Genomic DNA, 14,472 nt, shown 5'->3' on the forward strand with positions numbered 1-14,472 from the left:
TGGAATCTGTGGAAGGGGGATGTCTTCCCCTTTTTATAGCTAATGTCTTCATTCAGCTTTCCTGCATTCCAGTCGCATTCCTGTCCTTTGTTCTGTTAACTTTTGGTGATGGAATGTAGGTGGGAAGGCCCAAAGGGTGGGCCAAAGTAGTAATCTGGGCGGGAAGGACTTTTGGTTTAGCATCTCCATGTTTCTGGGAGCTGTTTCATTAACATTTCTTTGGGATGGGCTCTGGGCCTTGGGGACATTAACATTCCAAGAGTTGTTCTGCGCCCCCCCCCCCACTCCATTTTCAACATGGCCTTCATTTTTACTGATATTAGACCCGATTTACCTAATTACACTAACTACCTATCTTTAAATCTGGCTTCATCATTACACACATATGTATGTACCATAGTGTAGTACTTTATTTAAAAAAAAACCCCTGCATACTGAATTATTTTATGGAGTTGCATTGAACTGATTTAAAAAAGGATGTTTATCACTAACTACTCTTCTGAGGAAATGGGCCAATTGGATTCCCTTTTTTATTTTTTGCTGGAGATTAAGCCCAGGTCCTTCACACATGCTAGGCAAATGTTCTACCATTGAGCTACATCCCTCACTCCAATGGGATACTCTGTACTGCCGCAGTCTGGCTGGGCACAAAATCACGAGCCACTCAAGCAGGAACAAACTTTATTTTTTAAACTGCCGCCAATGCCCCATACGCTCCCAGGAAAAAATGCCGACCGACACACGTGTTGTTCTCCCGGACACACCAACAGGAAATCCCTCCTCTGGAATTCCCTCCTACCACACTTCCCCAACCAATGGGAACTCTCCAGGAGTCCTGTAGCAGGCCGAGGTGGACAGCAGGGGTCTAATATCCATATGAATGCAGATCTTAACATAATCATATCATCTCAATGGCTTGCTGGCGTCACCTTTCAACCAAAAATGCCATGTATCAGTGCTAAGTGGCTCTTAGCACTGTACAGAGACTGTGGATTCCCCTGCCACAGCCCCCCACCTCCCACCCCCCTTTTGGCACTGGAGATTGAACCCAGGGGTGCTTTACTGCTGAACTACCTCACTAGTTCTTCTTCTTATTTTTATTTTTTATTTTGAGACAGGGTCTTGATAAGTTGCTGAGGTTCTTACCTCATTCTGAGGTTGACCTTGAACTCATGATCCTCCAGTCTCAGCCTCCAGAGTTGCTGGGATTACAGGTGTACACTACTGGCAGCAATAATGAGGATCAGAGCCGAGTCCCATTTCCCTGATGTGAAGATAGAACACCTGAGAAATGCAGAGGCAAGCTTAGAATGCAAGTTTTATTTAAAGGAGAGAACAGAGATAGACTTCTCTGCACAGAAGGGGCCCCAGAGCTGTGTGTCCTAGGAAATGAGGGTGTCCTGCCCCTTTTATACATTTTAGATTTCCTTTGTTCTCCTGTACTCTCCTCCCTCATCCTGCCTGTGTGACTACAGACAGAAAGGTGGGCCAAAGGTGGAGTGACCCTAGTTGCCCAGGGAGTGGCCCAGGGTGCCATTCATTTGTTAACAACTCCTTGTAGGGAGGAAAAATTCCGTGGAAGCAGGTATCCTTGACAAGAGGTGGAGGAGAGGGAAAGGCTCCTGAACCATCAGCATTTTATTTCCTTTCCTTTGGAATTACCCCTCATCTTGCCCAATCTGACTCATTTATAACCTACATTGATGTCTTTTGGCTTGCCCCTCTACCACACCCTACTTGTGGATCTATTTATAAGATCCTTCCCATTGGGCCAATTCTTGCCTTATTTTAAAGTGAAAAAGGACATTTCTCAGTTGTTTCAACTTTGTCATATATTTGAACTCCTTTTTTTTAAAAAAAAATTATTTAGTTGTAGATGAACACACAGTATCTTTATTCATTTTTATGTCGTGCTGGGGATTGAACTCAGTGTCTCACACATGTGAGGCAAGTACTTTACCACCGAGCTACATCCTCAGCCCTATATTGAACTCTTAGTAAGTCCAAGATAATCCCCTTCCTTAGAGTCTTCCCCTGCTAGGAACAGATGGTCCATCCCAGTGGTTTTCATGGCTCAAATTGAGAAAGCTTTTAAAATTTGCTGTTCCATATTGCCCCACTCCAGACATATTAAATCACAACCTGTAGGGACTGGACCCTCATCAACTTGCTTGATTTCATGTGCATTATGATTGGAATTGTAGTCAAGGTTGAGAACCATTGATCTAGGCAGATGTGATGGTACCTGTAAAATAACAATGTAGATGTCACAATATTCTGGGATTCCTTAGGAGACGAAAGAGTCTCTCAGGTAACTTGTGGGACATACAGAGTTTAACCTAGTATTCACAGGATAAATATGACTGAAAGAAGGAAGACACAGAACTGATGTTATGGATGTTGTGTGGGAAAGAGCATGTGGCGAAAACTGAAGATGGAAAAGTACTTTGGGTCTATTGTGGCATACATAGAATAATAGAAAATTGTGGTCAGTTGATGAGTCCGCAGAAGGCCTGAAGTTTCAGAAACAGAAAGCAATGACCTGATAAGAAGAGATGTCCTAGTCTCCTTATAATTTTTCTGGTTTGCAAATTATAAAAAAAAGAGTCTACTATTCAACAGAGAAAAATCTACACACCGTACCTGTGAGTGCTGGGGCTCTGCATCCTGACTTCGTTAGCCCACCCCCTCTTGGAATTCCAGTGACTCTCATATTCACTTGCTTGTTGTTTCTTTCTGTTCTTCTAGTAAATTGATATGGTGTAAAATTTATGCGCTGCTCTCCTCAGGGCCTATTTTGTATGTCATCAAATAAATCAAAACTGCATTAAAGATCGACTGTATCTTTCTTGTTCTCTTGACTTTTTTAGTTAACTAACAAGAAGGATACAAGATAGTACAAAGAAAAAAAGAAAGTGAATATTTCAAAAAATTTTTCTTCCATAACAAACAGGAACAATCTGTTTTTCTTATTTCAGATCCCATACTCCCTCTAAGTGATGAGAGTGACTCATGCTACTAAATTAGTGTGTTAAATAAAACACAATGTGTTATTAAAAACAACAAGTATTACTATGTAAAATTTTTTAACTTTCAAATTTTGTATTTATTAGAAAGTAAGTACTTTTAAGAAAGTTAGTACATAGTAGATTTAGAAATATGATATTGTTGAGGTGTGGGGTTCAGAGTGCTACAGACTTTGAGCAGGTGATCTATTGTCCGGCAAACAGTATCTTCTTTCTTTTATTTATTTTATTTTGGTACTGGGGATTGAACTCAGGGGCATTCAACTACTGAGCCACATCCCCAGCCCTATTTTGCATTTTATTTAGAGACAGGGTCTCACTGAGTTGCTTAGTGCCTTGCTGTTGCTAAGACTGTCTTTGAACCTGCAATCTTTCAGCCTCAGCCTCCCGAGCCGCTGGGATTACAGGTGAGCACCACCGTGCCTGGCTCTTTCTTTATTTTTTTTAACTTTGAGTTTTAAATTTTGTTTTAGATGACTGGGAAAGTCATGTACATTCTAGAACATCTTTGCAGTCACTAAACATGTGAAAGGCATTTATATATAAAAAGGCAAGGAGAAAATTGGTCATGATTGTCTAATAGGGAACATGAGTCTCCAATTAAATGTCTTAAAAATATCAAGCTTGCTTTTACATTTTTCTACTACTGGTAAAAATGAAAAAAAAAAATTGCTATGCCAGTATCTTCTTTTAATTTGGCATTTGGAGTGTCAGGCTAGTGATATATGTTTCCCCACACTTATCAGACCTATGCTGCATAGACCAAGAAAGCCACCAGGTGGCACTAAAACACCACTTATCAATGTTGGAACAAGCCTGCGTTTTCAGGGTGCTGCGTGATGGTGAAACAACTGATTTTGCTGAAAAACAAAAGTGCTTAATTTTAAGAACTTTCCCCTTCATATATGGATGAAGTCTAATATAGAACCACAAACTCCATTATTAAAATCTTTCTAAATAAAAATAAAATTATATCACTCATATACTATGAATAGTTTTATCTTGCACACTGCAAAATAAAGATGTGTAATTTTGAAATAATCTTTTTGACCGGATGCTTGAAAACATATACAATAAATAGTGCTTGAAAACTTCTGTCAGAAACATGTCCAGAACTTCTCCTATGTAAGAGGAACTGCAGACAGGGTTTCTGAACTACTGAGGTGCATTTCTTGGGATTTCCCTGGTGAGGCCTCCTCTCCACTCCAGAGGCAGTCACACTTTGTACACCTCTTCCAAAATATGGAAAACGGTGAACATGAGAATATGCTGCTTTTATAAAGAGACTGTATTTTTATTCCTAAACTTATTTTTTCCAATACTTTATGATAGCATCTGCACATACTGAAGAAAAATTTGCACTTTCTATTAAAACCTCATTTAGATCTATGCTAAATTAATACTATCACAAAAATATATAATATGGTAACTTGAAAGCATAAAATAAAAATTGCATGTCCTTTTTTTACTTTAATTTTAGTCTTATGCTTTATTATGAGAGATTTTAAATGTATACCAAAAAGAAGAAAGAAAATGTAAGGAGTCCTTGTATACTCATTAGACTTCAATAATTATCAATATTTTTCATTTACAATCTCTAACCTTTATTTTTCCAAAGCATTTGAAGTATTTTTAAAGAAAACCTTGGAGATCATATTATTTCATCTGTAAATACTTAAGTCAGAGCCAAGCATGGTGGCACACACCTGTAATTTCAGCTATTTGGGAGGCTGAAGCAGCAGGATTGTAAATTCAAGGCCAGCTTGGGCAACTTAACAAGACCTGTCTCAAAATAAAAAATAAAAAGGGCTGCAGCTGTAGATCAGTGGTAGGGTACCCCTGGGTTCAAAATCTAGTACTGCAAAACAAAAACAGAAATAGAAACACTTACTTAAGTTCATATTGCAAATAAAGAAGAACTTCAGAAAAACAAATTCATATAATTACAAAACCATTATCACATTACTGGAGATCTGTAACTTTGTGTTAAAACTCAGTCAGGCACCATGATATCCTCAGGGAAATAATATATAAGTCCTGAGCTTAAAATAAGAATATGCTGTGGAGATTGAATACATATTGAGTTCTTTATTTTTTTAAATATTTTTTTTTTAGATGTTGATGGACCTTTATTTTGTTCATTTACTTATATGCAGTGCTGAGAATCGACCAGTGCTTCACACATGCTGGGCAAGTGCTCTATCACCTCTACCACCGAGCCCAACCACAGCTCTATACTGAGTTCTTTAAAAAGAAATATTTTAAAAGATGAAATGCACTAGTATATATACATATCTATGTTCTACATTTTGTTGTTTAATTAAACTTTACATATCTTTGTGGAAAGATGTAGATAGTCCTTGGACAAATGAAAAGCATGCACATTTCTGGAGACAGGCAAGGTCCTTTTATTTACATAAGTATGCAAAATTTTCTACAGTATTACAAATTAGATAAGTGCATATTTCCAAGGCACATATTTATGTTTATAGGTTAGATAAGGTCCAATGTATTATAACCATACTCCTTCTGAATGAAAGTCATATGAATGTAACTACATTAGCTGAACTGTGTTTGCTATGAGACTTCAGACTTTTTGACACAGAGCTTTGCTTATTCTGGCTTTCATACTTTTTCAGACTTTATGTGATGTAATGTTCCCTGTAAAAATCTGACATCAATAAGGGTAGGAACTGACTCATTACATTTCTGAAGATAATTCGCGATTTTGGCTTTTAACATTCTCCTCCAGGCCCATCCCTACTGACATCAGCTTCAACTGAAGCAGGCGTGACCACAGGGTTTGCTTACCTCAAATAGCCAAAGCTTAAGATCATGCCGCAGAGTTCAGCTGACCAGGAGAGGAATGCAGTTGCCTAGGCTGAATGTGATATTGCATATCCTTTTAGGAATGTGATGTTTAGATTTTATCTAGAGGCAGTGAAGAGTAAACAGTTAGCTTTTTTTTCCTCCAAGATCTTGAACTACTTCCATGCTATTCATAACATCATTATTTTAACCTGGTATATTGCCTGTGTAGGACAACTTTGCAGTATTTTTCCTCCCAGACTATTAACTTAAAATATAAAAGAATTTCCATATTAAGTCACTAATACAATAAGAATAAAAAATTTCATTATCTTCTGTGTGCTTCCTTTGCTTTACATATGATTAAAAAGCACAGGACAGGTAACTCATCAAATATCTCTAAATATTATTTGTTGTTATTATTTGTTGACTGATCACTTAAAATTCTAAAATCAAAATTCTGACTTCCATAGGTAGACAGATCGAATTCTTAGTTCAAATATGAAAATTTCTAAGTCCATTAAGCCTTATGAGTTGTTTACAATTCAATATATATTCACCTATTATCTTATTATACAAGTCTTCACAGGAAGTACATAGATCTTGGTTCCTATCAGAAAGAACATCTGCAGACCCCTTAAGAAGCAGATTTGTTCAATAGAATTAGCTCTGGTCAGGATTTGACTATGTTTAAAAATATTAAATAATTTGTGTTAGTAAATAACCTAAATGTGCCTCCCTCCCTCCTCTTTTCAGGTTAAAAAAATGTTCTGCTTAACAAAAGTGTTATCAGAGGTGTTCTATTTAACACAAAGTATCTAGGCTAATATAAGCTAATTTCACCTAATTTTCCTGAAGTATAACTTCAATCATAAAACTTACAAATTAACTATCTACTGAAAGTTCTTTGGTAGAAAATGGAAAACTTTTGCTTCTGGTGACTGTCCATTTCTTTTGGAAGGTGCAGAAACTTCTGAGTGAGATAGTACTTGGTACTAATTCTCATTCTTAGTCTGATGTTGGTCAAGTTAATTCTCATAAATTAACTTGATTTATATAAATAGCATAATACTATCTAATAGTAATGTCTGTGTTGGAGAATGGTTTTAGGCTGAGGTTGTAAATATACAGTAGCTGGAGCAATATGAGATTTGGGTCTCCCAGAGGCAGACCCCAATACAAGATTTGATTATAATTAACTTAGCTGGCAATATGATAAGAGAAAAGTGATTGGGCAACAGGAAAGAAACCAATGAGGACAAGGATAAACCATCTAACATAAAGGCAACTGGAACTTAATTCTGTATGGAAGCTTTATAAAAATGGTGCAATGCATACACCATGGTATTAATCCAGCCAAGGGGTGAAGAAGATGGGATACTTATACACCAACAAAATAATGTTATTAGTTGAAGGTTGCTTCTAGGAATATTAATTATTTAGCACTTTATAGCTATTCAGAGCAAGAAGGATATCAAGGCACAGAGATGGAGATACTGGCAACTCAGATTTTAGCAGCACACAATGAAAAGCCCAAGGAAAGTGGAATGGGCACTGACTTGTCTTCTACACTAGTATAAATTTTGCCTAGGGTTCAGTAAAAAATAGATACAAGTTGAGCATCCCTAATCTAGACATCTAAAATTTTCCAAAATCCAAAGATTTTTGAATGCTGACATGATGCCACAAGTTGAAAATTCTTTTTCTGACCTCATATGAAATGTTGCTGTTAAAATGCAGATGTACTAAAATATAATGTATAAAATTACCTTCATACTATGTATATAAGGTGTATGTTAAATATAATGAATTTCATGTTTAGACTTTGGTTCTATCCCCCCAAATATCTTATTGTGTACATACAATTTTTGCTTTTTTTTTTTTTTTTTTTTGGTGCTGGGGATTGAACCCAGGGCCTTGTGCATGCTAGGCAAGCACTCTACCAACTGAGCTACATCCCAAGTCCACAAATATTTTTAAAAACCCAACAAGCCTGAAATCTAAAACATTTCTAGTCTTAGGCATTTCAGATAAGGGATACTCAATCTGTATTAAAATAAGAAATTAAATTTATCTCAGTAGAAAATATTGTTATTGCATACTATACCCTTCCCTTATAACATAGTTTCTTTTCTGAATTAGTAAAAGGCAAGTTGCTGTAACAGTAAGACTCAAAAACATTGTGATTTAAAGAATAGAGAAATTACTTTCTCATTTAACAGTCAGTGTGATAGATCTCCATGTGGTAATTCAGGGACTCAGATTTCTTCTATCTTGTTGCTACATGATCCACCAGGGAAACTCTTTGTTTACATGATCAAAACATGCACATGTCTAAGTTTCAGTCAATGGGAAGGAAAAATGAGTAGGAAGGAATGTCTTAGGCCCAGACCCAGAAGTGGCACACAATACTTCTGTTCATGTGGAGAGAACTTAGCTACAAGGGCATATCTAATTGCAAAGGAGTGTGGGAAATAGCAGCTAGCTATGTAATAAAGCACCTAACTATTTAGTTACTAAGAAAATGAAAAATGGTTTTTATGTGGACAACCAGCACTGTCTGTCACATATTTGTAGAATAATATTTATTCCAGGCTTAATTCAGCTTCATGTTTCTCACTTATCACAGAAAAGGGAAGAGGATATGAAATTGTTAACCTGTCTGTCATCTTTTACTCAAATCAAGTCACAGACTATTTATATACTGATGAAAATATCTTGGATTTCACTTCATCTATTTTCTTTACTCAACCACATACTTGCCTAGAAGTATACCTACTCCCCTCATATTTTGTACATTTGATTTATCAGTGAGTTATATTCAGATTGAGGCTTGCCTAATTTTTTCCTTCCTTCTATCCTTCCTTTTTCCTCTCTCTCTCTCTCTCTCTCTTCCTTTGTTCTACTTCCTACTGAATAACTCCTATTGATCCATTGATTAGAAAAAGAGAATTGAAAAGGGAATGAATGGAAGTCATTGTAGGAAGTCTCCTACTTCCATACCTAATAACTTTATAAGAACAATTTTAGAAAGTACAATGTTTGAAAGTTCCTGATATACTGATATGGTACATGAGGGATTCAGATCTTAGAGAAATAAGAAATAATATACTATCTCTAAGTATATTTCAAGCAAATATACTGCTTTTTAAAAATTTATTTGTTTGTTTTATATTTAGACAAACCAGATGGTAAGTATCTTCAGAGGTGTGGAGCCTGGGTCAGGGCCTCTGCTGCCTCTTTCCTGCATTAGGGATGGTCCACATTCCCATGGGTCTGTTGTCCTTCTGTAGCTACCTGATTAAATTGCTGTGCAGTCAGTATTTAGATTTGAGTGTCAATAAATTCCTATAGCAGGAATAGGGGAAGGGGTCTTTTGCCATCTAATAGTCGTGCCACCATCTGGTGCATATGTGAGCTGTGGTAAGACTCCCCATCTACTATCTGCCTGATGTTCAGGAGAAAAGGGTGAAACATAAGGGAGCTGGGAATTGTCTTAGGGGCGCCATGGGAAAAAGAAGGTTTTTGACCCTTGATTTCTGGGTGGAGTTTTTGGGAGTTCCAGAGAAGAGTAGATGCAAGGTGAAATCTTGTGCTTGCTGGAGAGGATGTGTGATGGTTGATTTCATGTGTCAGCTTGACTGGGTGAAAGGAAGACCAGAGAGATGGTCATCATTTTAGGCTGAGTCTGTGATAACTTTTGTGGAAAAGATTAGCATTTAAATCAGCAGACTGAGTAAAAAAGATCACCCTGAACCAATGTGAGTGGGCTACTTATCTATTAAGGCAGAAGTAGAAACAAAGCCCAGAGGAAAGACAAATTTGTTCTCTCTCTCAGTTTGAGCCAGGATATCCATCTTTCTATCCTTTCCCGACCTTGGACATCAGCACTCCTGGTTCTTGGGTCTTTGAACTCAGACCAGGTTTTACAATCTCTCTGCCCCACCCCTCCATTCTTAGAACTTTGGATAAAGACTGAATTATACCACCAGTTTTCTTGGTTCCCCACTTTCTCAGACAGGACTGTGGGATGTCTCAGCTTCCAAAATTGTGTGAGACAATTTCTATAATAAATTCACCTCTACCTATTTATGGATCTATTTATCTATCTTCTCTAATTGGTCCTGTTTCTCAGGAAAATACTAATTTAGAATATAAGTGACTTTTATCTGGCGTGGAGTATGAGACACTGCTGGAGGTGCTTCTAAATTCACAGACCCACAGACCCATGATCACCTACCACTCGCCACCTGATGGAGACCAGGCCTTCTTTTCCAGGAGCAACAGCTTGTACATAGTACCACCTGTGACAGTTTGAAATAATTGTTAGTCAAGTGATTTGTAAAGCTTGATCTAGGTCTTGTGGTTTAGGTTTATGCATGATGTGTATGAGTTTGGGATATTTGCTATTTGAAAGTTTGATACTTGAAGATCTCATAGACTTATTTTAATCACTTGTATAATTTATATCTCTATAATCATGGATAATTGAGAATTGACTAATCTCCACATTATGTATACTGTATAACTTCTAATAATTTTCCTTCTCAATCACTGATTTACCTAGACTCTTCCTAAGACAGTTTCTCTTCTTTACCAGCTCCTGAATTAAGGAAGAATATTTATGATTCTGCCTTTCATCTGTTTCATGTTGTTCTAATTATAATTGTGTACATGTCTTGATTACATGGCCATCATACAACTAGTTGAAACTTGTTGAAAGAAGGGACAAACTTACAATTCTTTTTATTCCTAAGAACAAGTCTTTTTCCCTCTTGGTAGTCAAGGTCTGTATGTTGATAATAATTCACTTTATAAAACAGAATGTCTTATTTAATTGGCTTCTTAAGCCCATTTTCATGAAGAGATGTTGTCTAGAGATATTTTATAGAACTATTCAGATTTCCAAATAGTTTCATCTTTCTGAATCTCATCTAATTTTTTGTGCAACAAAAATTCCCAAGAAATTATTTGGAAATTCAGGGATTTAGGGTTTGGAGAGAGTAGCTTGACTTGGTGAATAAACAGAAATATAAGTGTGTTGATCTCAAGCTTCTATTCCTTTCTAAATAATTTTTTGAGTGTATAAGATCCCCCCACACCCCACCCCCTTCCCCAGTGAGATACTGCCTTGCATACTTTACTACCCTTTGAAGAACAGTTGTTCTCCAATGGTTCATTCTTAACATTTCAAAGAAGCTTTGGATGCTTTCCTTAGGTTTACTAATCCATGAAAGTATTATAAAACCTTTCCGGATGAACTCCACCTGGCTGCTTCTTGTTTGGTCCTTCCATTGCCTTGATTACTCAGAATATGTACATGTGTTTGCTTATGTTTGGAAACCCATACATTGTACACATAAGTTTTTTGGTCGGGGTTTTCTGAAATCAACTTAAGTAACAATATACATTGAGATGCATTTGTTGCCACTGCCTGACACTAAAAGGAAAAAACAGAAAGTTGAAGCCATTAGAATGTCCTTGTGAAACATTACAAGCTTTAGGGATCTCACAATAATCCCTGTTCAATATTGGAAAACCATTTAATGCTACTCTAAAACATTAAGATTTGCAGTTAGTTTGAGACACTTGAATGAGTAAGCAAAGCTCTGAGTAGAAACTTGATATATAACAGTTTTTTTTTTTTTTGGGCCTTTCAGAGATAAAAATCGCAGAACCATACAATATTTAGAACAGGATCTTAGAGTTATAAACAGCTGAACCTTGACATCTGAAGATCTAATGATTCTGACAGTATTTCACCAAGGGCATCTGTTTATTTGGCTTACCAAGCCTATGTTAAGAATTTTAATTTTGAATGACATTAAATACTTTTCTCAATGTTGACAGAACATGACTAAGAAAGGACAACTTTCTGTATGTTGACATATTTTATTTTGCTAGTATTAAACCAATGCGTTTTATTTCTATCTCTTTCCTTAAATTATTTTTCATTCACAGACTTCTTTAAAGCTGGGTCCTGAAGTGTACAGTACCAGGAAGAAGAAAGGCAATGACCCTCTTTAGTTAGACATTGAGTTGAAGGCAAGGCTGAGTAGTGTGGCAGAGTTGTATTTTCAGTCTCCTTTTAGCTTTGATTTTCCCTGCCAAGGGGAAAGTCTGGAGAATTTGTGTCATGGAGTTTTTGCATAGGGAAGAGAAGGTATCCCTTCTACTATGGCATCTGAGCACTTCCTTCCCTGGGTTTGGCTGAAGAGCAAGTGTTAAACAGTTGTGTCAAGTATTATTTCCATTTTGGATTGGAAAGATACTGCCTTTTGGGCTATCGTAAGCCAACGTGGGACTTAACCACAACAAATTGAACTTGGCTATGCCATGTGGCTAGGTGGAGTTCTCAAAGTTTAGCTTTTGGGGGCATCTTCTTGCCCCGTGTATCATAAATAGTATTCAAAAGTTCTTGAAACTTCTGGAAGGGGAACTTGCAAGACAGTTGAGAACCAGTGGGCCTGCTCTGCCTTCTAGTTGGAGACAGTTCCAGTTTGCTCTCACTCTTACTAGAATCTTGATTTTCGTGATGTTATATTGTCTGCCTAGCCAGTGGGCTTGCTGAGGTGGAGGTCATACTGAAGCAGAGGTCAGGGGTAGAGTGTGGGCCAAATGGTAGAACATAGGAAATGTCACAGAAGTTCGACAGCAGTCACTACTGAGAATTGAGATGAGGCTCCATTAACTGGGGAATGTTATGAGGCTTTTAGCAAGCTGGAGACCAGATTAAGGAAGGATGATTCCAAAAAAGGAGTTAAATTATGAATGCCCGCAGGTAGGCGGGTTATCAAATCTAGACTGGGAAAATTAAATGGTTCTATTCCCACATATAAACCATAGCCTTCCCCATATACCCAGACACCACCTTGGATGGCAGACATGCATATTATGTAAATATGTGCTGCACAGGTGGACTTGGTGAAGACTGAGAAATCTGAGGCATCTGCACTTGTTTTCCACACAGGTCAGAGCATTACCTAAATGGATTGTTTCAATTAGTGAATTAAACAAAATTCTAAACAATGTTGAGGAAAGTTAACTCCTTCCCTGCTAGCCATCTGATGGAGCTTTGTGAGGAAGTTTGGATCCATTTCAGCCAAGTTAATGGAATCAAAATTTCCTTGGAATATTTAAGTTGCAATATGCAGATAAATTTGTGACTGGTTACATATATTATAAAAATAGTCAAGCATACTGATTTTTTTAAAAAGGGACAGTAGAGTCAGTCTGCTTAAGCCAAATGCCAATTAGAAGCTATATAATCTTGGATTAGTTACTCACTTTCCCTTTTTATCTTTCTGGGTGTAGAAGGAATATGATAATAATGCCCAGCTCTATGTGTTATGAGATTAAATGAAATGTATGCATGGATACATAGTAGACCCTCAATAAATGTCAGCTGTTATTATTGTCTGTAGTTACAGTTGTAAAGCTTTTTATTTTTAGTCTAAGTACATATATTAGCATCAATTTTACCTCTATGATTCAAGATCCTTGATGGCATTAGTGCCTCTTTTATATGTAACCCAACATGTCAAATATCTATGTACTAAAAATTATAATTAATGTTGTTTCTTCACCTGTTAACCACAGAAGGCTCAAGTTGTGAATAGATTTCAAGGCATTTTTATTTCCCTCACCTTCACTAATGAATCTATTAGCAAATTTCATATTTTCTGCCTCTAAAACACATTTTGAATTTATGTACATCTATTTCCATTGCTACCACTCTATTTTAAGTCACTATAGTCTTTCACATGGATTCCTGCAATAGGCTTGTTTGTATCCTTATTTCCATTCTTAATCCTCCAATTTTTTTTTTTTTTTGGACTATATATACACATATACATATGTGTGTGTGTGTGTGTGTGTATGTGTGTGTGTGTGTGTGTGTGTGTGTGTGTGTGTATCAGATCACATTATTTCTTTGCTTAAAATTCTTTGAGGGTTATTCTTTGTTTTAAAGTAAAATACAATTTATGATTATGATTCTACCACAACCTAGAGGATCCTCAACTAGAAGCTGGAAATTCAAATGCCCATAGAGGAATTTTTTTTTTATTATTAGTTACACGTGACAGTACAATGACCTTGACAATTCATACATTTGAATCAAATGGGGTATAATTTCTCGTTTTTCTGATTGTACAGGTTGCAGAATCACATTGGTCATACAGTCACCTATAAGAGGAAATTTTAATGAAAAGACTGAGCTGGGACAGTGATGAACATGAAGTTATAGGTCTTGTCTCAGGGGGTGGACCCAGCTGACTATTGCCACATTATAGTGCAAACCCATGGCTAACAGATATTTTAAATTTTTTCAAAATCTAGAAATTATTATCATATTATTTTTAATATTTGACAACCAATTTAAGAAAACCCACGTATAGTTTAGACCAAGTCCAGGCCTGAGACCTCTGCAGTGCATCACTGGGCTCCTATGTGGCTTTGCACACTTCTCTTTCCCATACTCTGCTGTTGCCTTCTTTATGTTTCCTGTGCTCTGATCTACATCAGAGCCTTTGGACATACTACTCCCTCTGCCAGAACAACTCTACCCTCCTGTATGGCCTTTTTCTTCAGGCCTTAGTCTAGAATGGCCGTTCTACAAATAGGCCTTCTCTTACCC

At 36.9% G+C, this 14,472-nt stretch overlaps 1 non-coding gene across 1 annotated transcript; it reads right to left on the minus strand.

Annotated features, from left to right (window-relative positions):
- Positions 1-7,722: 7,722 nt before the first annotated feature.
- Positions 7,723-7,796, minus strand: Trnaa-agc (transfer RNA alanine (anticodon AGC)). Its single transcript has one exon. It is a non-coding gene; the product is annotated as a tRNA-Ala (tRNA).
- Between the last annotated feature and the right edge of the window lie 6,676 nt (positions 7,797-14,472).

Source organism: Callospermophilus lateralis, chromosome 6 (assembly GCF_048772815.1).
Source record: "Callospermophilus lateralis isolate mCalLat2 chromosome 6, mCalLat2.hap1, whole genome shotgun sequence".
Taxonomy (NCBI): domain Eukaryota; kingdom Metazoa; phylum Chordata; class Mammalia; order Rodentia; family Sciuridae; genus Callospermophilus; species Callospermophilus lateralis.